The sequence below is a fragment of the Larus michahellis genome, chromosome 2, assembly GCF_964199755.1.
Source record: "Larus michahellis chromosome 2, bLarMic1.1, whole genome shotgun sequence".
NCBI classification, from domain to species: Eukaryota; Metazoa; Chordata; class Aves; order Charadriiformes; family Laridae; genus Larus; species Larus michahellis.
Window position 1 is genome coordinate 17,094,516 of NC_133897.1, and position 24,683 is coordinate 17,119,198.

General features: G+C 38.1%; 1 protein-coding gene across 5 annotated transcripts in view; it reads right to left on the reverse strand.

Moving 5' to 3' along the window:
* Nucleotides 1-24,683, reverse strand: part of ZEB1 (zinc finger E-box binding homeobox 1) — a 124,915-nt gene that overhangs the window by 42,765 nt on the left and 57,467 nt on the right. Inside the window, exon 2 of one of the 5 annotated variants that reach the window (XM_074574281.1) lies at nucleotides 9,547-9,581. The exons of the other annotated variants lie outside the window; for them this stretch is intronic. The gene's annotated coding sequence lies outside the window, so the exon portion shown is untranslated. The remainder of the gene's footprint in view (nucleotides 1-9,546; nucleotides 9,582-24,683) is intronic. 5 annotated transcript variants of the gene reach the window in all.

Consider the following 24,683-nt stretch of genomic DNA (forward strand, 5'->3'; position numbering starts at 1 on the left):
ATTGAGAAAGTGCTGAAGAGGAGAATATCCAAGACCTCCTGTTGGAATACAGACCCACAAATGTACTCTAACACAAAAGAACACTACATTTAGGCACTAGCTTAAACGAAAAAAAATAAAAATAATCTCATTCACTTCTCAGTAGAGCTGTTTAGACGAACTAGCAAACTGATAGATGTACTAGAAAACTACTGCAGACTATTTTCCTTAGTAGTGGAATAACAACCTGAGAAAACAGCACGGTTGGCCTTGAAGAATGATACTCTATCTCTCCAAAATAGTCTTAATGAATAAGAAAATATCTTGCAAAGACAGAAACTTCAGAGCAGACGTAACACGATGACATATTATCTGTCTGAATTACTTATGTAGCAGAAAATGCTATTATTAAGGAAAAAAGGATCTTGCAATCTTAAAGCAATTTCAGTAGTGAAAATATTGAGTATATACATGATTCCTCGTAAAGCATTTTTTTTAACCACTTGATTCAACACATAGATACTGAAAAAATCGTGCCACAGAAGAGCACACAGTTCTGCTTAAATACTACCAAGGCTTTAGTCCTACCTGGACTCCTCATCACCACTTCTTGCAGCCAAATCAAGCATACCCTTTCCCCCTCCTAACAGCTATTTGCATCTATAGATAGCGCAAAACACACTTTCACATAGACTTTGATGATTTGTCAATGACTATAAGCTGGAAATCTGGTAAGTCCAATTCTTTGAGCCTAAGTAAGCACTATATGAGTGAACTGAAGAACAAACGGAGCTGGCCCAGAAGGCCATTGCCCACCTGCTCGCCAGCGGCACGCACCAGGTAGGGCTCCTCCTCTTCTCTGCTTCCCTTCGCCAGCATTAAGTCACTTTCTGTATGGCAACTCTCGCCTTTAAGCCTTGTATTACACTGATTGCAGTTCACTCCTGTACTTCTGAATCCTATCAGGAACTGCAGCTCCTATCAACTACTGAAAATTTGCATATTAATCAATGATTTAGAAAAAAAAAATAAAAATCTCAGTCTCCCTCAAAAGAGGTGTGGAATTCACAAACAAACCCAGTACAGGAAGACAGGGTTATAATTGGCACAAGGGCAAGGATTTCCAACATTTTTATCTAATTTTATCTAATTTAAAGAATTTATCTAGTTTAAAGAAGCAACAGTCAAGAAATCATTTTCCAATCAGAAGTGAAATAGCTTTCCTTACTGAACAAAAGTACAGTAATTATCTCTGTAACGTGACAGAGTTTCAGAAAAAGCCATTCTGTCCATTGTCCTCTGCTAGGCCTCTGGAGAAGCTCCCTCAGCTGCTTTGTTTCATTCAGGCTCACATTTGTGTCTTTATAAACTTCAAACTGAATCATTCTTTACATGATTTTCCTGTCACAGATTAAAAAAAGAAAAAAAAAAAACCAAACCTAAAACCAGACAAAATATTTCTAATCTTCCACTGATTTGTTGATGCCTTTTTTTTTTTTAATATAAGAGAGACTGAAGATTATCTATAATTATTATTTGGAGGGACAAATGAAGTGTTGTCAGAACACAGCAGAAGTGAGAAAGGAGAGCTTTTTGGACAGGGCTTTGATTAACCTGGGCTAGTGGAAGGTGTCCCTGCCAACCCAAACCATTCTCTGACATTCTTCAGTTAGTGCAACATTACTGTAATATGAACTGAATGGATAGTAGCTAATAAGCTAATGCTAAAACCTTTCTTAAATATTCATAATTACTTTTTATAGTATGCAGCTACATGATACACTGAATTTCCAAGAAAGCATGTGCTCATGTTTGTACAGGATCAACACAGAGCACAGTAAAGCTTGTAAAAGGTTCCCAACAAATAAATACTTTAAAAAAGAGTCTAGCAAATGAAGATGATTTAAAATATCAGTCCATAAAAGACAAGTGTGAGATTTTAACTATGATACAGCAATTTACTGTACAGCATGTATGTTCCAAGACTTGTTAATGGTGATGAATAACTGTATTCAGTTTAGTCCAACACCTCCAAATTCCCACTGTCTACACAAGAATGAACTTAAACATTTTGAGACTTTAATTTAAAAGAGCTTATCCGTTCCATTTGACATTGAAATTCACTGTAAGGTGAATGAACAGTGATAAAGAAGAATCTACCAAAGGATCAACTATGGGGTAGCTTAAATAAAGAGACCAGTTTCCAAAAAAAAAAAAAAAAAGGAGAAAATATCCAACCCAATATTTATTCATGTAAATGACCTTACATGCATTACAGGCATTCTTAAACTTAATTTTGTCAGGCTTTTGTCAATGAATGGAAAAGACGGTAAGAAGGTAACAAAGACACGCCTGACTTCAGATGAATACTGAGGAGGACACTAAGACACATCTGTCAATCACTTCAAGACAGAGACTTTCTCTTTGTAAAGGCTGCTACAAAAGCCGCTGAGCACTAACAAACCACAATGGGAGTGTCTGGCTTAAAAATAAAACTATTTTGTTGACGAGGCAAATGATTTTCAAGCTTACTGTATCTGGTCTCTTACGAAGAGACAGAACTTCTATAAAGGGAGAAAAACTTTCAAATGCCTTGCGAATTGTTTGTGACTGCTTCACAGCCAATCTCTTAGAAATTTCTCAAGAGCTGTCTGGTTAAAATTACAAGCCAGAGAGATACTGAAGACAGCAAAGGCATAGTGTTACGTGTAGCTATTTTGGCATACATAATCCTTTAATTTTACATACAGTATTTCTACAGGAAATTTTAGTTTTTAAGAATCTTACTTGCTCTATCAGATCAGCTGACATGCTACAGAAACGCATAACAGCAATAATAATAATGCTAATAAATAGAAAACATTTTAACCAATTACTCCATTTGTGAATCTTAATAATGGATAGTTGGCTGTTAATATCTCAGATATCAAACATCTCTAGGCTTACAACCATTTATATCCTAAGGCAAAAAGAACAAAGAGACACAGAATTTGAATAATGAAGCATTAAAGTGTGATCTGACCTGAGTTTTGGATCTTCTAAAATGAAAAATATGTTCTCCAATCTCTGATAATTTTTCCAAAAGATACTCAGATCCATTTTTAAGATCTATCTAATCTTCTGAGTCTCCTAAAAATACCTGACACATCTTTATGGTTACAAGTGTAACTAACATGACCATGATCTCCTAAAACGACCAGAATTAGGGAAGAGGCTAAGTCAACCCCTGATCACTTCTGGAGGGGAACTGAGTTTTTTGAAAGCTGTGATGCCGTTAGAGAACGGGAGGTGCAGGGAAGCGTAGTAAGGATTACGACACGAGCACAGTCAGTAAGCAGAAGGCTACTGAGAAGAAGTGACTGAATAGGAAATCAATACGCCCATGAGAGACAAACGGCCAAAATTAAGGTGGAAGGATGACATAAGCAACGTTTAAAAAGAAAAACCCCACAACCCCGCAAGGTAGCCTGACAGAAATAGCACTTCTGGGAAAGGCAGGAGTGCAGGGGGAAAAGATCCGTTTCCACTGTGCTGAGGATTGTATGGAAAGATTCCGCGTCTAACAGTTGTCCTAACTTTCCTTCCAGCAGAGAGTACATCACTCAAAGGTGCTACAGCCAGTATGAAGCGCTGCCTGGTAAAAAGTCTAATGAAATAGTTGAAAATATGTTGGTATATACCAGTAATAACCAAGTACATCCATACTGCTCTTGGGATCCAAAGTCAGATCAATAGCTTTTCTTGACTCCTAGACTGTTAAGGAAGAGTACTATTAGGATGAACCTTTGTGGTTAAAGACACTGTGTAGAAGCTTGAGACATCTGTTGTGGACTGGTCAGAACTGAGAGACACACCTATGAAATCTCTTCCCACAATTTTTTCTTTTTTTTTAAAGCCCAACATGAGACATGTGAGGTGAAATAAATATCCCTCCCCAAAAATATGAGTCAGTAAATTCACCCTTGCCTTCAGAACAACCATCTTTTTGCAAGCTGATATAAATGACAAATTGGTTCTTTCTGGAGGATGAGGAAATCAGAGAGATAAAGAGTAAAAAATTAAGAACAGACTCACAAGGCTTCACTTTACAGTTTAAATACTACATGATTTTAAAAACTCTTCAGTGTAAAAGTGAAAATTGACTTTGTTTTACCAGCTAAATTTAGATCAATTAGTAATCACTGTACTCTAATAGGAAATAACTAGTTTTGGCCACTGCAGGTAATCACTGTACTCCGGAAACCAGCAGCTGTAAAAGGTACTGTAACAATACATCATCTGGCTCACTTATGAGGTCTGTTGATTAACAAACTCAAGGCCACACAAGTATTCAGTAAGGAAAGAAAAAAAACAAACCATAAAGAGGGAACAGAGTGGGTAATTAAACTTTTCCAAGCTCAATATTACTACACGGTGCATAGAAACACATGCGAACATTCCCCACGTTGGCTTCAGTCCAGATTCCTTCTCTGACTTATTACAATGCCGTACTACCACTCCTATCAACTTAAAGCCATTAAAAACTGTAAAAGGAAACAAACTTCCTTAACACAAAAAAGATATAAACTCTCTCTGACAAGGGGTTTTGAACAATGACAGGTTACTTTGGAGACGTAAAACTTTTGGGTTGGCCAGGATGACGAAGAACTTAAGGTAACTCCGCTCAAGAGCTGGTCAAATCGTAACGTGGCTGCTGACCATCAATAAATAGCGTACTGAAAGGACAGCAGTACTGCATTCCCAAGTAACACAGAAGTGAGGTTAAACATACAAGAGGAGGTCAGAAAAGTTAGGAGCCTTGAAGAAATAAAAAAATAAGACACGAAAGTATATATTAAAGCCTATCCTATGATGTTCAGCTAATATTTTTTTAGGTGAAAAAGTACAATCTTAGGGCATTTTTATGAGAATAAGCCACAAATAAAGAATATAAATGCAATATAAAGCATTTTAAGTAGTTAGAAAAACTTACATAGTTCCAGAATTTTGTTATTCCTTTTTTTTTTTTAATTAAAGTCTCTCTGTTTTGCAAAGCTACATACTCGTTTCTTCAAGCCACAGGATATTCAGATTCCTTTCTCCAGGAGAATTCTCAGGCATTTTGACTGACTACCTAGAATGGAAACACTCAACGCCACAAACCAGACAACTCCCGAGTGAAACATCACATTCATTTTGGGCCAGCTAAAGTAGAGTGGCGTTTTGAGGAGGCTGAGTGAAGAGTGGTGTTATCAACTAGAACAACTGAAAGAATATATATTAATATAATTTGAACACACTTATGAAACAGCATCCCTGTTCTGTGTAAAGCATAATCTAGTTCTTAAGAACAGAAGTAATGCAAATTAATTTCACTATATATTTATTTAAACAATATCTAGATCCTACAGTAGTCTATTAACTCAACGCACTTGGAATACTGATTCTACACTCTCTCATTTTAGTGCCTTATGGGGTAAAACCTGTGAAATTATGAGCTAACACTTAGGGAGAGATACCCTGTATAATAGCTTTTTATTAGTAACCGCTTATTCTGTTAAGAATTTTTAAAGGATCTAGCAAAATCATAAATTCTTTCTATAATTCTAGTGTGATTTGTACCATTAAGCATGACAGTCCAGTAATATCAGTAACACGTTCTTAGTAATAAGCCAATATGAAAATATGAAACAATGAATTTCTGCCCCACTTATTAAACACTTTGAATAAACAGTTCTGATGCGTGCAGTAAGATTTAAAGTATGTTCAGGTGACTGCTAAAAGAAAACACTGAAGTGAAGAAAAATGATTACCGATTTTTGGTTGCAAGAAACTCAATATGCACATGAAAGTCCTCGCAAATTTCTGACATACCCTCTCCAAAATAATTTAAAATGTCTTATGTTTTACACTGTCACCATGGGGTGTACAGACCTACAATGAACTACTTATTCCCATTAGCCAAGACACAAGACTGAATGGGGGCTTTAATTACTGTTCACCTTTAAAATAGGTCTACTAGGTCAAATGAGATACTAGAAATGGCAAAGCATAAGCTGACAAGTTATTTGTGCTTATCAGCTGTATGCATAAACACTGAGTATTATCTGATTATCAATCTTATCTACAAGCTCATTGGTATCTATGTATGTTGTTACAAAAACCTGAATTACTTCAACGTGATTTGCAACTAAATAAGTCACAGTCCTTTTTTCCTTGGTTCTTATTTTTGAATGGCAATGAAAAACGTACTCGATCGCCTTCCTGGAGTTCGAGATATTTAGAATCCTAATCTAAGAAAAAACATCAGAGACCAGTCTTAATCTCATCAGAAAGGCAGATGACTGCTTGATCAAATTCGTTTGGAGCTACTACTTCTATTTGGGAAGAACATCTGATCTTCCAAGTAAAAAAGGATTTCTTCACTCTTATTTTAATAACACACTAAAGAGATCTTTAAACATCAGGTAAGCAATTAATTAACTTTATGCAGTTAAAGAAATAAAAATAAAATGTTGTTTTTAATAATAAAAATGTCCGCCACATATACCTGTTCTATGCACTTGTCAAAATGCAGCTTCCCCTCAGAAAAATGAGGTACAACTGAGCAGCATAAACGTTCTAACAGCAGTTTAGCAAACAAGGAGCTGTCAACTTCCAATAAGCTATTATTCACACCTCTTTAATCACTGCCACAGAGTCGATTATAAATAGCCTCATACATTTTTAAATAAGGTCATTCTGAAATGAAACAACAAAGAGGGTAGTAAATATTCCAGCACATAAGCAATTTAAATTCTACAGCATAACAGAACTGTGCGTTCTCAAATATTCAGTTTAAAGAAAGCCAACAAAACCGTTTATTAACTGGTGCAAAGTGTCAGATGCGTAATCTCTGTGAGATCAATAAAGCAGCCCAATTACGTGATAGTTTGCAAACAGATCTGCAAGAAATGAAAACTATTAAGACTTGCTTATAAGATCCAGCTCCAACAGCATTATTTACAAATACACAGTAATACAAATTAAGTTAATACAATACACGCATTGCATGAGCAAATCTACTACACAAAGATTTTACAGGAAGATGAAACAGCTCCTCTGTGCTTTCCCAGAAGCAAAACATAAATAAACAACTTGCGTAGAACCCTGATTCATATGAGACTCTGTTTTCTACTTTTCTTGAGATTTTAAATAATTGGAAATTAATACATGAAGAAAAACAAGAAAAGAACTGCATAAGTAGGAGCAAGTCCTTGTTTTTTCCCCTTTTCCACAGTTTTTCTCAGATTAGGATATATTAGATAAAAGGATATGGCAAAATAATGCTAATATCAAATCTTTACAAATTAGCTTAGAATTAGAAGAAAAAATAACTGAATAGTTCCCATCTTACTGAAGTTATCTTATTGAGTTGTTATCATCTTATTGAGTTGTTACTGTGATAAGTACGGGAAAGCTCCTTCCTATTACAGGTTTTGTTTTTGTAACTTGATACTCATCTTTGTAGACAGGCAATTACCTGCAGTTTTTCAAAATTATGAAAGAAACACCTACAGATACATTGTGCTGTATCAGCCTGAATATCAATAGTCCTTATTGCTCTGTTGGGGACAATTCATTCCAGAAAATGAGCTCCATGAGTAGGGGAGCCCAATACACACCCCCCAATTGGTTTCTGAGGCATTAACAATTTAAGCCTCACTTATTTCTTAGATTTAGCTGAAAGGCATTTTGAGTGTGAGGTGAAGTTTATTTAGTTCACAGGCTGCTGTGCATCTGATTCTTAAAAAAACCCAACACATTTCACATGAGCAGCAAACAAGCCTAAATCTTCCTGGCTAGAAACATACCTTAATATTCCATGTGACAATGTCATGTTTAGGCATTTCTGCATCTGATGGACACAGGAGGCATGAGTTCATTCTGCCTATACTCCGAGTTGGCCATGCCCAGAAGCTGTATCTCCACGGCACCGTGCCTAACCCAACAGCCCAGCTGCGTCTTCTCGCCTTTTCATGTTCTCACCATCAAGCGAGAGTGACCTCCCAGGTATTCAGATCAATTAAGACCTTCATAATTATCGAAACCTTTACCTACACCCATAAACACCCTAGAAATCAGTGTAAAGGATCCACTGATGGTTTGTTCTCAGGCTTTTCCCACAGTAAGGCAGTACTGCTATTCTACGCAGCTATACCTTCTAACTGGATTCCCGTGTCCTAAACAAAGCACATTACAGCAGTTTACTCAGTGAAGGGATAAAATTGCAGCTGACCACAGCAATATCTACATAAAAGGCATGACTTCAAGGAACCAACTTTGCTATTTCAGTTCCCAAATAATACAGAAGTAGAAGAGGCTCAAATGTCATCAGGCATCTCAGAATATGTTCATTCCGCATTAGACATGTTACTTTTTCCTCTATTCAGCATCATCTCCCTCACAACAGCCCCTACTGAATACTTAAAAAACGAAAGACACCAACAAGAAGTTTGGAAATAGCTTACACAAAGAAACAGTCCTTCTCAACCTTAACACCACCTAAGTCTGGTTCATGGCCCAAAGCCCGAAAACTGTTTTCTTAGGTGTACGCCTCCATCTACCTGAAGTTCTGTAATTTGTTTCTGTTAGCTAGAACAGTATGCCAGAATGCCAGATAGCTGGCATAAGTTTCATTAATCCCCCCCCCCCCCCGCCTTTTTTATCTATGTCAGGGAAATGGATGAATGACTAAATAGAAACTCTTTTTTTTTTCCCTCCAAAAATATGCCTCTTAAATGCTTGAAGTACATTGTCTTCTGTTGTTCTACATTCATTGATAAACCATCCCTGATTTTTCCATTTGTTCTGTAGGAGACAGGTTTTTTTATACTCCCATCCTAACAACTTGTGGTAATGACAAAGCCTCTTACATGCTGTTTACAGTATGTTCACCACCACAGTTTTCTGGAAGAAACACAGAAACTATAAGCAATTTCTTACTTGTAGGAACGTTTTGGGAGGGGGAGGTTCAAGGTCTTTCTAGTATTGAGAGGACAAGGTCATTGAACTACCTGCAACAAAACAGAAACCCTTCTTCTTGTTCCATACAGAACGAGGTTTACAACCTGGTAGTTGTAAGAACTCTAGTGTACAGCAGTTTCAGTGGTTGCTGTGAGTGTCATGATAGTTTGCTCTCAGCTGCTTCACAAGCTTGGAGTAGCCATGGAGAAATATTAAGTTCTGATAAACAAAAGACAAAAATATGACACGTTTCCCGCTACAGTGAGAAGAGCATAGTTCGGATCCACAAAGCACAACAAACCGGAGAGGTGACAAGTCTGAACTGTGAAGATCTTTCAGGACAAAGCTGATCGTCAGATCAAGAAAGTTGCAGTCCCATAGCGACACCCCACAAGAAAGTATGAAAGGATCATGCAAATGAAACTGGCCAAATCCCATGACCTTTGGGGTACCAATAACGATGCTGTGTCTTCCCAATACCAAAAAAAGCAAGTGCACCCCAGAGTACAAAAGGGTCTAGAGCAAGATGAGCCCCAAAACCAAGGAAAAGCAGTAAAAACATAAAACATAATAAAACTGTACCTGTTATTTGTATTCATTAGTATCAGAGGTGACCTCTATGAAGAGTAAAAAAGAAAAATATGGTTTGAGTTTTATAAAATATATTTAAAGAATACACATGTATATTTATATACACATATATACATATAAATAACCACAATTATTTATGAAGTGCCTAACATCCTTGAAAAGCATTGCAAACTATTTGACAGTCAGCTAACCTATAGGGTGCACAAAATTGTTGTAAATCCTGCAAGGAGGAGACCTCCCCCCCCCCCAACTTTGTACTCTAAGCACCTGAGCTGAGAACAGAGCAGGAATGGAAAAGGGAACAACGAAACAGAGAAGATGCAACTCAGCTGAGAACCAAAAGAGTTAAAAAGAAACCCAACTCTCACGTGATAAAGAACATGACTCAATATGTTGGGAACACGACACAATAAGTGGAGAAGAATGTGATACACATGCACAGATGAAAGTAGCACAATGGCTACGCCTATATGAACTGTACATGAGAACGAAAACCAATACTTACACAGTAAAAACTTTAAAAACTAGCAGGTGGGCAGCCCACATGGGATGAATTCTCATCTATCTCAATTCAAGCTTAGAGATAACATTTCAAAGAAGATCTTGGGGCACACGCTAAAAGGAATCTGCACATGAACACGAGTCCACTGCAACAGGAACACTGCCCAAAAGCACTACATTCATTCCTTTCATCATACTATAATAAAATGATTTTTAACTATATAAATTAATGTTACTAAATTACTCTAACCTATTCAAGATAAACTTCAAAAACACACGAGGTGGTCTGCTGACCTGCTCATGAAAAGCCCTACTTCATTTCTCACTTCTGAGTCTCCTTGCTTAAACACTTCCCAGTCATCTTACCTGCTGATAGCACAGTTCAAGCCAAGCTATTACTGTTATCAATAACATATACCTACCTCTTCTTAAATACCTATCTACATTATTATAACTCATTTGGTACAGTTTTATAGATTTACTAATGCAAATTACATAGAATTAAATAGTTTAAGGACAGGTACATGTCTCCCAGTCATGATGCAATGCCTGGATTGAGAAACAGTGTGTTATCAATTACACCTTAACATACTCATAAAATCATAGAATTTTTAGGGTTGGAAGGGACCTTAAAGATCATCTAGTTCCAATCCCCCTGCCATGGGCAGGGACACCTCCCACTAGATCAGGATGCTCCACCGGATACAGCATCAGACGAACCAGTAGTAAACAACACATAAAATTATGTCTTCTTGTTTCATTTTCCTCTTCGGTGGCTATGCAAACAAAGAATTTCACACTTTTTAAAAACAGAATATATTTGGTGCTTCCAATGGATGCCTAGCGTACGCTGACAGCCACCCATTGCAGGAGAGGTGGGCTGCCCTGTAGAAGTGTTTATTTCTCTCCAAGACCAAGTGAAATGAATGTAGCAGGACTAGCTCAGATTCCAGCATCTAAAATGCTCACAACTAATTAGCACAGGTGATTCTTGCCCAGTATGACAAGGTACCTAATGAAGAACATACCTGGGAGAAGATACCTGGCAATCACCATTTACATCTGCCCGTAAATTTGGAAAACAAATCCTGCTAGCACTTACAATTTTGAAACCCCAGATTTCAAACCTGAAATATTTAATTTTTCCACAAAAAATATTTAATTTTTCAATAGTAAGGGCAACAAACCTCTTCACAATATTCCTCTTTAGGCGTGATAGCAATTTCAAAGCACAAAGGAAATCATGACTGTCACTTCAACGGATAGAGTCTTTACAGCACTTGCTAGGAGCAACTGTGCATTCAGTAACACAGAAGCCATTTCAACACTGAAAAAAGCTTTCTGCGATGAGTAAAGGAGAAGCAGAAACAGTAAAGTATGACCATATGCATGGCTAAAAAAAAATTCAACATTTTGTCAAGGACATCTTTACGCTTCAAGCAGAACAGCAGAGTGACCAGGTATTCTTATTTGTGCATATCTTCAAAAATGCAGGATTTATATGAAAGTCTTCTAATGCTCACCATTTTTAGTTATATCAGAAAACACATTCATGAGCTTCAAAGGCATGTTACAGAAATATTACACGTTCTGTTCCAATATAAAATTGTGAGAGACATTTTGTTAAGGTACAGACTAATTGCAGTTGTCCCACCACATCTGAATGCATTGTCCTTAGGATGATTTCATGATATAATCTGAGATCGGGCCGGGGGGGGAAGTAAACACTTGCATATTGAAACCCTGAGACTTAGCTCATTGACTGTCCTTCTCTGAAACGTTTGGTGTGACTACACTGAAATAGTGTATAGCTCTTGATGTGACAGTACAATCTCACATCAGCAACAGCATACGTGGGAAAAATTAAGGCTTCAACCATATTATTTGATTCCAACAAAAAGATCCAAGTGACAGACCTAATAGCTGGAATCGTCACCTGTTAAGGATTTCACTGATAGGAGAATTAAATTGGATCTAGTGAAGTTAAACAGTAAACATGTTGGCTCATTGTAGGTCCTGCCCTCTACATGCACACCACCATTATGACAGCAAACCAAAACAGACTTGAGAAACCCTCATAAAGCAATAGTTTCTTCTACTGCTTTTGTTTAATATCTTAAAGCTAAACTATAAAGCATCACAAAACATACTTGAAAAATAATGGTGCATTAGATGCTTGAGAGGGAAACTGTTTGACCGCCCAACTGATCACATTGCAAAGCACCAAATGATGGAGTTCGTTGGAGTGATGGGTGGACGTTCACCGAGCGGCAGGAACACAAGGGGTTTCTTGTGGCATTGCTCTGCCAGTTCCCTCACCCTCTTCCATGGGTCTGCCAGCCTCCCACCTCTGACAGCAAAAGATACTCTTCCTCTCAAACCTTTACAGTTCAGGGTCTTATTTGTCGCTAGATTTTGCTATGAGAATAGGAAATTGTTACAGCCTGAGTGAAGTCTGAGACATGTTACTGTGCTGCAAAGCAGAAGAAAACAGAGACTACAGGTGAAGAAGTAGCTGGACAAACTCCCCTGATTATGGAGTAAGTATGCTGGGATGAAGAAAGCAAAATGAATGCTCTTTACTTCTGCTTCTTCCAGGCCTCTGGCTAACTGAGTAACTTCTCCAAGACATTAAGCAGCTCTCAGCAGCAAGATGGGTGTCAACTTCAAATGCAAGCAGCTTTCCCAGTGCTTCACTATTCATTCAATCAAATTTATGCTGTCCCATCCATTGATATTCTATTTTTTAAGTTTTTAATTAAATTAAAAATTACTTTCAGAATATATTACATTCAAAAAAACGTGTTCAACAGCCAACAAAATTGCTATAAATATATGGGTCCTCATTTTTGGAATGAAGAGAGGACTCCATGTCAGGACAAAGAAGAAACTGCATGCCAACTCCAAGGAGCGGCTCACAGAAGTGCTCCTGGAGTTTTCAACATTATTAATATCCTGTTTTCAAAACAGCAAGACATAATTCTTATGTTGTACCTTTTCATGTACAAAGCTATTTTAACATTTCCTGGTTTATTATAGCAATGCATTATTGTTCTAGATACTTATTAAAAGCAAAATCCTGTAGCCACTTGCTGTGCCGTAGCCATTGGGTGAGCAAGCGATACCTCAGAAGGACATGAAGCTGTCTGAAATTTCAGAAGCTAAAAATAGTTGGCACCTTAAAGCAAAACCAAAATTAATAGTATTGAACAATTTTTAGCATGCGAAGAAAAAACTGTCATATCTGGAAACATGTTTTCTAATTTTGATACTGTACTAAATTTCCATTTTAAAAAGACATGTGACCAGGCGTAACTGCTGCCTTTGAGATGAAAAGCAGAAAATCATGCATGTGAAAGGAAAAGAAAGTTCAAGCAGGTCTAAGTTTTGGGTTTGTTTTTTTTAAGATTCAAAAATCTACCTTCAATAGTTTTTCTTTAGGTCAGCGCTTCATTTCCCTGCTTTAGTTAAGATGTCTTTAGAAGTTGATTTTTTTGAGCTTTTCTGCAGGACAGGCTAAACTACTGGTTTCAATAAAAGAAAACTGTATTGCCACAAGTGTTCAATTTCTGTGGTGTATAGGATGTAAAGAGGGCAATTAAAAGACTTATTTTTAAGAAACCTGCTAACGATATCTAGCAAAACGTACTAATGAACTTGAATTCATAATATAATCATCTGCATCGTCCTCAGAAAAAGTTTAGGACGTACAAACTGAATGTTGAAAGCCACTGGCAGATACCCTCTGCATGGCATGTGATACATCAACATTCTGACTAATACACAGTTGTAGGGATTAATCTGAAAAGCCTCGAGACTTGTGGAAGAGATAAGAGCGGACTCAGCATATAAAAATAACTCAGCATAGATTACAAAAAAACCCCCATAATCAGAAGAAAAGAAGACTGCACAGCTGAGGGGAAAATAATGGCTCCTTCTGTAACTTCAGGTCAAGTCCCTGAGACAGTTTCCTACAGAGGTTTCACTTACATGGCCACCTGCTATGTTTCCACGTGACTTCTGTCTCATTCAGCGCACACGATAGGCCACGCTCGCTCACTAGGCAGACAGTCAGCTTTAATTTGCACAGGTATCACTGAGTGATCACTCACTCAATCCAAAATTTCTTGCATTCCCTCTTTGTATCCATGTACTTAAACATCTTCACAACATCCCTCTGACAATAGGAAGAACTGGCTCCACTTGACAGAGAAAGTTAAACCAGATTAAAAAGATTAAGAAAAAAAAAACCAACCACAAAATGAAGTGCTCAATAATTCAAAAGTTCAATTTGAAGTATTAAAGTCCAAGTTTTTAAAATTATTTTTTGACAGCCACATATATGCGCAGATGAGAATTTCAACAGAGCGCAGCTGCTCCCGTGAACACCAAGTGCTTCTACTGAAGTGACCTGAGCGGCAGCAACGCAGCCGGAGCAACCTCTGTTTGCCGGCCACTGAAGGAGAAACAGATGTGATGGAAAGTACACAGCTATAATTAAAGACCATCGTAACCACTACTGTTCCAAGTATGGAGTAGCCACGCTTCACATTTTACGTATGCTCCTCTCCTTTGGCTGGTGACCGGGCTGATCTCTTGGATCTCTGCTGCTCTGCGTAGCGACTCCAATAACTCAATGCTCAGGCTGGATCTCAGAGTCACACCTTTCCTTTCTTCTCAACACTGCAAGTAATCTTGGCAATTTAATTTCGGCTCTCAAGAGTTTCCAATCAGAAATCTGAAATAACCTTCCATTGAAATCTTCAAAAGATACTATTAATTAAATCCTCAAGAGAGATGTGAACGAAAGGAAAAGTTTGAAAGACAAAGCTTTACCTGTACAGGATTCTCTGGCACCTTAAAACCCTCTGCAAAGATTTATGTTCCTCCTGTTGGCCAATACGAGCCCTGGCAAGGAGCCGGAGCCCGCTCTGTGATTGTTTCCTTAGAGAGTTCTCTTCCCCATCGGTTAGTTTGCAGGTTTCCTCTTTACAGTTCCTTTTCATTTTAACCCACGGAATTCAAACAGGTTAACGTAGCATCAAAATAATGCGAGAGGCACACAGAATTTAGTATTCAATTAAAAAATACTATGCCAAGCCTTTTCTCAAATGCATGCATCACGGGGTTGAATTAAGGTTTTGTAGGCAGTTTTTCCACAATTTTTAAAACCTTTATTGTTTTATTATTTTTCTTTTTAGATGAGATTATAAGCAGTTAAGGAAATCACGTTAAATAGAACCGCACTCATCTCTGAGGGTCAGCAGCAAAGCCTTGCTGAGTAGAGTGGTTTTTCAGCAATGGATTCAATTTGAGAGATACTAAGGACACCTAAAAATTCTTGTTTTGGGGACTCCTGAAATTATAAGAGCTATTATGATTAGTAGCGAAAATTTTGTATCATTTAACTATTTAAGAGGGAACATACCTTATTGAACAACTCTCTATGATAACTAAATCGTAACAAGAGTACACATGTATAAACTGCGCTTGAGAACTCTGAATTTCAAATACAGCACCATCAAGGGTACATTACTAGCCACATTAGAACCTTCTTTCCTGACCCTGAATCCACTATCCTTTTGTAACAATATACATACCTCTTTTCAGTTAAAAAGCAAATAAAAATCCTTAATCAAACCTTACAGAACACTACATTCAGAGCTCAAGACAAATAACTTGCTCAACTTTCTCTTCATCAAACTTTGTGATGTTGTTCCACAGCAAAAAGGAATTTTTAATAGAAATGCACGCTAAGGTGGAAATGTAACACAAACTCCAGCATGAATACTGAAGTTTTCGCAAAGCAATAAGCAACCAAAAAAAAATAAATCTTGTTTTTACAAGGTAAAGTGTTACCCAGGTGCTGCATGTATTTAATACTTATTTTAAACTATTAGTCAGATGTTGGTTCTAAGATTAAATCTCAGAGTCTGGAACTGCTGTTATGTGGAAAAGCTGTTGAAGCAGATGTTTAAGAACTGAAAGGAAAAGAACAGATGAGGGCAGTATAGATTTTTGTCAATTAATACTTTAGAAGATAAGTAAATATTTACAGCTATTTTTAGCCACTGCTTCCTGCTTTTTTCTAGACTTAAAATGTTTAAATCAAAGTGCCACTTGCAGGGTAAAGCTGCAACTATGACAACTTTCACAAGCTGAAGCTGGTCCAAGAAAAGAGGGCGGGGGGGGCTCAAACAGGATCCTTCTCACTCCTCTTGCCTGAAGTGATGTGTGCCACATCAGCCTATGTTAGCCAGGAAGCATCTGAAAGGGTCATGTTTTTAGTGCTGTAACGTAAAACTAAACACTGAAAAACAGGGGAAAGGGAGTATCGATTTCTACAGGTTAAAGAGGAGCAAACAAAAAGGAAGAAATAAGCAGTGTTAAGAAAAAAATAAATTAGCAACATTTCCAAGCAGAACAGGTTAAGTTGACTAGTCACCACACTACTCCGTTAAAAATGCTCTACATTTTGGCTAAGGAAGTGCACTGAAATATATTCTGTTTCAGTGTTACAGGTGTACGTAATTTAAAACAGCATGAAACTGATAAATAGGCAAAATAAAATAATCAGTTTCCTCAAGACCATTTGTTACTCCAGCTGTCACATCCAATTCCAGCTCATGTGTCATGCTAGGAAATCCTAAGCTACTACCATCAAGACAAGTTGGGTTTTTTTTTCTCCCAGATTAATTGAAACCAGAATTTTTTTTAAGACTTTTTTTTTAAGACTTAAGAAAGAGGCAGAGAAATCCAGAAAAGGAACAATTCTTAAATTATCAAAGGAGGAAGATACAAAGTTTCACCAAAGTATTTTCTATGTAATGGCACATGTTACTTCTTTTTTCCTCTGTGTCACAGAAGACAGTTTTACTTACTGAAAACAGGTATTCAAAGAGCTATAATTATAAAAAAATTACATACACACATATGTGCATCTGTGCATTTAAGGGGATAACACTAAAAGTCAGTGCACTGAAATGCTAAACTAGTTTTACACATAGTGAAACCGGGGTAAAAGCAAGTGTAATTCAAATAAAGGTATATAGAAACAACCACATCAAATGCCTTTCGAGTATTGCTATGGGTTGTTGGTAAAAAGCAAAACTATGCTAATGAAGTTTCTAAAACAAAAGGTTAAACATGGAAATCAACTTTCATACACCCACATTAATACAGAAAATGAAAATCTTTGCAAGCATACACATATTCACTGCTTAATTCACTGCGAATGTTTTCAGTGCATTTCATAATAGCTGTTTCATGTTTACAGAGCTCTAACTCAAAACAGATGTAGAAATCACTGCTTATTTTAACACACTAAACAAAACAATTATGAAGTGTGTGACAGTTCAGGTAGAAATATCAGTTGTTATCCATTAAAAACAAAGTGGCATTGCGGGTAATTTACTACTATACAAAATAGCTGTTATTACTGTTGGTTTGCCACTACAAAATCTCTCCCTACAAGCAAAACCCAACAATTTGAAAAAAGCAGAGGGAAAACCAGAAGATCTAAATAGAAAGGCAACACCTTTACACAGGGATGATGAGAAAACTTCATATAGCGACATAATATAGCATACTAGATCATATAGAAGACATTCCATAGAGCAGAGATATATAAATCCTTCTAGCTTGGCTTTTAATATATGCAGAGATTTTGATTCAGGAAGTTACTGGAGCCACACACTGCTGAATTTGGATGATATGCTGTTCTCCTTTTTTCATGCTGTTCCCTTAGCATCTGGTATTAGTCACTATCTTTCAGGTTTTTCTCCATTTATGGTTGGGTATTAGCCTCACCCTAGCAAAATCAAACTGCCCAACTGTCGTAGAGGAACAAGAAATTCAATAATTGACAGGGTTTGGAGACTGAAAGATGAACTGGAAGGAGATACCAAGCATAGCAGCCCTGACTACACCTATTGATCCTTGAAGGTGTCCAAGGAGATGGTGGATGATGCCCAGTGGAGCTCTGCCCAGAAATATGACCCAGGAGGACTTGCCTGAGATAGAAGATTTCAAGACATAAGGCAGCCCTCAACTTCTGCAGCAGAGGGAGTTGGCGGTGGGTGGGCCAGACAAGCAGCAGGCAATCCACCAAAGCTAGCTAACTATAGTCTATGAGCTCTCTACTTTTGGTGCTACCTGCCAGAAGGTAGCATCAGCATGGCAAAGGGGGCCTTCAGGCCTGCATGCAGGGCTGGGGATTGTGCAGCAGGTTCTTAGAAAGGTTTCTGCCCACTCTCTCGATGACCAAGGGAGATCCAGTTGTTCTGAGAAGCTTTCCGTTTCTAAAGTGGTTTTGGTGGAAGACTGACAGCTCAGAACAGTCTTGAAAAGATCTTTTGAGAAGAGGGTAAAGAGCTGCTGGTTATATTGGAGCCCTCAGACATGACAGAGGAAAGCCTGCGCCAGAATGCTCCACACAGAAGAGCCTCCACCACACAGGAATCTCTGTGGAGCCTGGAAGCAGAAGGTATGAACCTGAATGCAGATTCAGACCAGGTCCTGTTCCCACCCTTCATTCAGGGGGGACCTCAAAAACCACACAGAGAACCAGTGCAGGATACCCACTGGGCTAGATCCTTAGCCTGACTCAGTGCAGACAGCACTTATAATCAGATTTGACGACTGAGTTGCAGAAAAAACAGGGAACAGTTTTGATGAGCAACTTCTATCTTAGAAGACACTAAAAATCTGAGTCCTAGACCAGACTTTACTAGTTTGTCTCTGACTGAATTGCACTCTCTCACCACTAAGGGTGCAAGAACAAAGGGACAGCTGAGGTCAAGAGGCAGAAGAGAGGCTTTAATTATCTTGTCATCATGGTTGAGGGATAGCTCCCTCTTCTAACAGACCAGCAGGGAATCAAGGCATTTGTTGTTATTCCAAGAGAACTGGTTAAAGTTATGCAGGGTAGAATGAAACTGGAAGACTGCTCTATACTTAAGTTGCTATTAGCATACCGTATTTTCACTTGCTTACGAAAGTAACCTCAGCCAACTTTGTTAGAGTTTTGACATATAATCTGATTTGAGGCAAATACTCAATTTGGAGCTTATCTGTCATAAAACAGCTCCAATCATTTCAAGAAACTTGGATACAGGAAAAAAATTAAAATCTGAGCAAAATGCGTGTGCACACACACAGAAACCTCATCTTTGAGCACGGTGGCACCTCTACTTTTAGTAGGAGGAACTTGATATGTTTAACAATGTGCAACTTATAGGGTAGGAATTTGCCTTTTACTGTTTTTGTCCCCCAGGGATGGCCTAAAATACATCTTCAAGAACAGGAAATTTGTGGAATAGGAAATTTGTACATACTAATGACATAAAAAGAAGCTGAGATCCACAACACCCCATAACAAGTCTCAGTGGATTTCTTCAACTTTATCAGCTAAGATTTCTACAAACTGTGGACACCCCCCAATATTGTCAGGGGTCTCCATGCTCCATTTTCCCCAGAGTAAAAGCTTCCGAGTTACTGCACCAAAACGTTTTATGTAGTACAGAGACACAGCCCCAACAACTGAGTATCTTTTGTGCACTGACATTATTTGGAAGAGTCCTGCCACACTGGCACTAGAAAAAGTTTTGGAACTTTACCAAGAAAAAGTTTTACAATCTATTTTTAACAAACATGACTTCAAGGATAAAGTTCGTCTTTTTAAAAGCGGATTTTCCTCACAGTTTTAGTCCTTTGGTTAGGTAAGCCAGGAAGTTTCTCCTATGCTTTCAACTACTCTGTGCTGACACCTAGGCAACACAGAAAGGAAAATGTGACTAGAATGCAAAGGGCATGAATGAAGCGAGGAAAAGGAAAAAAGTAGATTGTAACAGATCTGGTGAGCGGGAAGCTGCAGGAAGCTGGCAAGGGAGGATTTGAGCCTACTTGGCAAGGCCAGTGGGAACTGGAGGGAGGGTCAGTGGAAAGCCAAATCATTTGGGCAAAGAGGATGGAAGACAGAGGAGGCGACTGACTAAAAGTCAGTAAGAAAAATGGTAGATAAAGAACTAACAAGCAGTCAGATGAAGAGGGAGAATGGGAACACTGAGAAGGTGGGAAAATTCTGGGAACAGAAGGAAAGTCACAAGCAGGGACAACCACCAGAGCTAGGAAACTCTGGGAATGCAAGGAAAGGGACATGGAGACACTATCATTGGTGCTGAAAGGCAGCAGGAAGAAGATAGATTCATGTAGCTCTTTTCCAATTCTCCTGATAGACATAGGTGAAGTGGGGGCCCAACGAGAAGGAACAGATCAAAAAGGGGGAAAATTTTAAAAAAGAAAAACCAAACAGTTCCAAGGAATGAAATAAAGAACGGCGGTCAGAAAAAGGGAAAAGGGAGAAGGGAACTGGGTAAGCTTCCATGAAGATACTGATGACAGACTGAACAAAGAGAGTGTGATTGATACAGGAACTCTGAATAATTCAGTTGGGTATCACGAAGAAGACTAGATGAGTACCCAAAGATGGAGCAGGGATGGGGGGAGAGTGAAAGCAAGACAGAAAGGAGAAATTTTCATGCTCAGAGCTGCAGGAAAAGAAGCAGAAGCACCTATGCTTTCTAGAAAGACTTCTCCAAAGCTTCTGCTGGAACACATAACTTCTAAGCGTTATCTTTCTTTTAGCAAACACTATACAGGTAGCTAAAAAAACATGCCTTCTCCTAATCTAGGGTCGTCAATGTAACTAGTAGCAATAGCCCAAGCATTATAATTTCTTGTGGAATTTAAGGGTTCACAACCTGCTGATGAACTGCATACAGCCTGACAGAATGAAACCGAAAGTGAAAAAGGCATCAGTTGAGGCTGTTAAACTCCACTTCTCCCACCCCGCATGACAATGGAGTAATATGAAAACAATATTTACCCGGCCCTTCCCACCAAAACTGTATTACTACTCAGTGTAGAGGATGCACCTCCACTGGGAAAGAACGAGGAACTGTACGTGACTTTAGCATCTTTGGCTCATTTACTGCAGAATTTGCAAAGCTGTGAATGACACAAGGATTGCAGTAAGACGGTCTCTTAGATGATATAACCGCATGCTATTCTCGTCTTTGCTACAGAGTCTCTGTTAATGGCAAGCAGGCCACTCAAATAAAATTTCTTAGACCTTATTAAATATGCTACTTTCTCCGCCTTTCAGATATCCAACTTAATTTGCTTCTTAAGCAAACAGCTACTAAATAATCAGCTGGAGCTACAGGCAGTGGGAGCTGTTCTGGGTATTACACAGTACTTCTGTGCTTCAGTCGTAAGTTAAGCAGGTTTAAGCATTGAAGTATTTAAGAATGCAAAAAGTCACCCAAAATTGATGGAAAACATCCCCTTACAATCCCACCTCAAAGAAGCACTGCGAAGAGAGACAACAATTGTGAAGTCTTACGAATACTCATTTAGAAATCATTTTTGTTTCATACCGTAAGACACAAAGAAAGACGTGGAACAATAAGGTGGAAAACCATTGTGACTAGCTTTTGATTAAATATATAACACACATCTGCATTGAGACTGGAGTTCTGTGGAAAAAATACAAGTGATCAGGAAATTAACTGCAATTATCCATACACATACATGCACACACATTCACTGCAGAATAGGCGCATCTGTGTTTGGAGGAGAAAGACAAATCAGAAGGGAAAAATAGTGAGATACAAATTAACAGTGTAGTTTGCCGTATTTTAACCTCTGAATGCTCACTTAAAGCCATAAAAATGTTTAAGATGTAAGAGCATGTAGATCAAGGAGGACGGGAATTTAGAGGGGTCTTGCTTCAAGGGTTCTTTTTTCTTTTTAATAGAACACGGCTCTCAAGTCCTAGGGTACAATCTCCAGGTACTCCATTTGCTGCCGTGCTTCTTTCAAAGCAAATTACATTTGACAAGATTTGGATATCAACAATTAATTAAGCCCAAAGTGGTAAATTATGTTCACGGCCCACTTAAAACATTAGAAGCTTCTTTTGATGCTAAAGTTTAATAACTAAAATTACCAGGAAAAAGCCACCAATTTTTAAAAGCAATCCTTTTCTGGTCGGATGTAAGTGTTTGTTTCTTGGTTAGAATATCCACAGATCTGCCAAAGGCTGAGAAGGAACTAATGCTAGACAGGGAATAGGTCATCTCCTCTACCTCTACGCTGTGAATAAAGAACGGGTGATGGTGACTCACTTTATATGCATATCAACGGCATGAGTAAGGATGAATCTCCCTGCAAAATATAGTAACCCTTTGTCCAAAATAAACTTCAACACCTGTCAATCATTTCTAGGGGATAAATATAAATTAACAGAATTGCTGACACGTTCTCTCGTTTGCTACATGCATTCTCTTGAGCTGTATTGGAAAAGCTTGGGCTTAAACGTTTGCCCTAGGATAAAAAAGAAACACAGAGAAAGACTGGAATCCAACATGTAGTGCATATTTAGAGCGGGTGTGCTTCATTTCAAACAAATATTTCCATTCCCGCAGTTGAAGACCGAACAGAAAATGTATTTTAAAAGAAGTTTTTAAATTCTCATATACGACGTAACAGAAAAGGGAATGTTGAAGAACGGTATGCGTTGTACTGGTCTTGAAAAAGAAAGAATTTATGGCAACTAGATGGACTCTCTGGAGTCTGCAGCACTCCTTGGTTCAGATGAAGAGTTGCTAAAAATCCACTGTTCCCATTTTTAATGTTATGTGTAGTCTCAAGGGGAAAATTTGATTTGACAGTGAATTAATCTGTTCTTTTGGTTGTTCTTACAAAAGAAGTAATTCTGAGGTAGCAGCAACTGTGTAAAGCAACTATATTGCAGGATTTTTCTTCCTTCTTGCATTACACTTGCCTCTTAGATTGTCATTTTCCTTTTATTGTTCTTTCCCGTTATGCACTGGTTTTTGTATCATACTCATTTTAAATTAGATTACGCTGGCTACAAACTTGATGAAATGTTGTTGATATTTTCCCTTTATGTAATTTGGTAAATATGATAATCTGATATATAATGAACTATATAAACCCTTTCAGTGTGCCAGTATCACAATTTTTGTTTGTTTTCCTGGTGTGTTATGGTATCCATATCCTCAGAGATGGTATCCATACCCTCCATATCCATATCCTCTAATTACAACTCTAGTAATCAGAATCATTTGCCCCAAATAAATGCTTAAAACATAAATCAAGACTCTAAGGGAAGTCAGGAGCTTTCCTACCAGAATTTCTACTATGTTTCACTCCAGTTCCCTCTATTTCTCACTTTCTATGCTTACAAAAATTTTCTTAACACTGGCAACAGCCATACAGTTTATGTCAGTTGATTTTGTACTACTGAAAAATGAATTTTACATACTTGATCTCACAATCAGCTGTTAGAACGCAGTAATATTTAGTTCCAAAACTTAGAGCAAAACCCAACTCTGATGAAATGGCAATTTCTCTTGGGTCTAAGTCCAAGTGTTTTCTAATTCTGCTTTCTACTTTTGTCTGTATCTATACTCTATTTGCCAGTTTGGATTTTCAGATTAACATTACACCTCTTTTGAACTCTGATTCTACTTTCCATACGCTTCTTAAAACAGTGACTAATTTGTAAAAAGAAAAAAAACACCACAGTTTTAATAGTACTACATTTAATATTTATTTTCTTGATGTAGCTGCTACAGCACTTGACTCTTTTTATTGCATGAATGTCTGTTGAGAAATACGTTATTTATCATGTTAGATTTTAGTCTCTCTGCAAGATGAGACAACTGCCTGTTTTTTTGATGCATGTATTTGGAATCACAGATCAGCTACTTGTCCTTTATAGTAGGACAAATATTCTGCTTCAGTATTAGAGTTTTTAAATTCACTGAATTTCATTTGTCCTTTTGGCCTTTCTAGCATGAAATCTCTCTGCAACTCCATGTCACCCTTGTTTCTATGACCCTGAAAAACTTTACATCATTAGCCAACGTTACTCTTTTTACTGGCCACTCCCTTTTCCAGATCATTTATAACATTAGCAGTGTATTGAGCAGCACAGATTCCAGAAGGGACGCTCGCACAAATGCAGAAAACTATTCTATCACCCCTCCCTTTTTTTCTAGTACCTTCAATTTTAAATGAATTTCTCTATCCAAAGAACTTCCTTATCTTACTGCAGATTAGGATTTGAGAACCTTTAACAACGGTTTTGGTTGACTATGTCAATTGCATCCCCCTTGTCCACCTGCTCTATGACTCCTTTGGAGAAGGCAGGAGTGTGCCATCGAGCCTGCTGGGCTGGAGCTCTCCAGACGTGCCCTGGAGCCGACCCTCCCTCCCAACTGCCCTATACTGAAGCAGTCCGGGACAACATGTTATGCACCACAGATAGCTCAGCCATTTGAGCTGAGTTGACGCCCCGTCCCTGGAAGCGTTCAAGGCCAGGCTGGATGGGCCTTTGAGCAGCCTGGTCTAGTGGGAGGTGTCCCTGCCCGTGGCAGGGGGGTTGGAACTGGGTGATCTTTAAGGGCCCTTCCAACCCAAACCATTCTGTGATTTCATTCTCATGTCATTCATGAGGAAGACTACATTTGATCTTGGGGTTTGTTGTTCATTTTGATCACTCCCCCCACCTCCAAACTCTTAACAACCTGTTTTAA